Source organism: Cololabis saira, chromosome 1 (assembly GCF_033807715.1).
Source record: "Cololabis saira isolate AMF1-May2022 chromosome 1, fColSai1.1, whole genome shotgun sequence".
NCBI lineage: Eukaryota > Metazoa > Chordata > Actinopteri > Beloniformes > Belonidae > Cololabis > Cololabis saira.
In genome coordinates, this window is record NC_084587.1 from 38,952,823 (window position 1) to 38,954,704 (window position 1,882).

The following is a 1,882-nucleotide window of genomic DNA, read 5'->3' on the forward strand; positions in this document are numbered from 1 at the left end:
CGCTCCAGATGCAAAGCGCTGAGCGATAATTCAGCGTGTGAGATTGTGACTTCCCAAATGTGGAGGTCGTTTTGTGAATGTGGATCTCAGTGCCTGATGGGATGACGAGAAGCATCGTGATAAACAAAAAGAAAAAACAAAAAAAGCACTGGCACAACAGGAAACACTGTGGGCTGAGGGGGCATCAGCTGTAACTGGGTGGTTTTAAACTCACACGTGCCCTCGTCTTTTCCTCGTTGCTTGCTCCATCCCTCGTCTGTGTGAGTGCTTTGCAGGTGTGTGCTTACCTGCTCTTCTGTCCATCCTGATTCCTCCGCCTGAACACAACATTTCCATCGCTTCCTCCAGCCGGTGGTTTAATAAAAAAGTGAATGATTAACAGATAAGACAGGTGGTTGTGTGCTAAATGTTCACATTAGCTTAGTTTCTTTGTTATTAATATATATTTTTATAACGTTTTTACATAAGGCTTTGGTGTGCATTCACTTAAACTCACAGATATTAACATTTTACAGATACACCGCATTAGCTCATGATATTTTAATTGCCATTTAAGACATTGCTCCATTTCATGTTTAAAGTTTCATGCATAAGGAACTGAAAACTCATTAAACTCAGGGGAATTTCTGGTACCGCGTCCAAACTATCTTTTCTTTTTAACTGTAGCGTTCATGTGCTGTATTTTAACATCCAATCATGAAAACAGTGACTCGTTTTCTGCTAAATTAGTATTTTTCCTGTAAACCTTAACAAAAAATACCAGTCCAGCAAATTAGATTTTTACATGACTGTCCCTGAATGCAGCATTGCAGCATCACACGCAGTGTTTGTAGCCAGATGTTAAATACAGTCCTGTGGGAAATGGAAGCGATTCTGAGCACGTAGTTAAGTAACCAGCTATTCCTGAGCAGGTCATTCAACTATATAAAAGCAGTTTCCAGTTAACAACAGCACATTACCTAATTAGACTGTGCCATTATTTCTTTAACAAAAATTGGGCCAAAATATAGAAACAGTTGGTTTTCCACAGACTGCTACTAATTGAGGTTGATATTAAGCACATCTCATGATTCAAAAGCAACATTTAAAGTAGATTTTTTTTTTCTGTACTAGTCTCTCGTTGGTGTAAAGGATCTTTTATTTTCTATCTTCGTTACGATGTTGCTTCAGTTCATGAAGTTTGTGGACATTTGTTTCAAAGTCCAGATGTTGGCTGGATCATTACGGCACCCTGAGTCTTTTCTTTTTCAGTCACTCAGATGTTGATTTGTCTCTCTCTCTCTCTCTCTCTCTCTCTCTCGCGTGACCCATTTTCAGCCGAGCTTTAGCTTTCAGACAGATGGCCTTGGATCCGACTCTCCGCTAACGTACTCTAGAGGTGTGACCCTCCTGCTCTGTGCTAGACGGTTAGACGTTTGAGAGGATATGATTCGATGTTGCCCACAAAGTGTTCATACTTGTCAATGTTCAAACACACCTGAATGCTGCGGATCAGAAAACTGCCAAACCCTGTGTGTTTGTAGAGGCCGTTAAGGCTGATGGTCAGTCAGGGATGTTGGTTTGATGACCAGCACCCGGCTGCTGTTCACCTTCATAGTTCATACGGAAGCAAAAAGGATGGGCTTCATGTATCGTTTCTGCATTTTGATGAAGTTTTTGTTAAATAAAGACACAGTGTAACATCTGTATCTTGTGTGTGTTCATCAGAGGTTGCACCTACCAACTTTAAACGCTAAAATAGGTTTCACAGGGCTGTCAAGTGTTGGGATCATGTTGCTCAGTCAATGTTGGGAAACGGGAGCAAAGCTGTATCCCTTCTTAAGAAATGCACATTTAAATAATCTCTTTAGGAGAATACTTGGAAAAAAAAACAACAACGAAA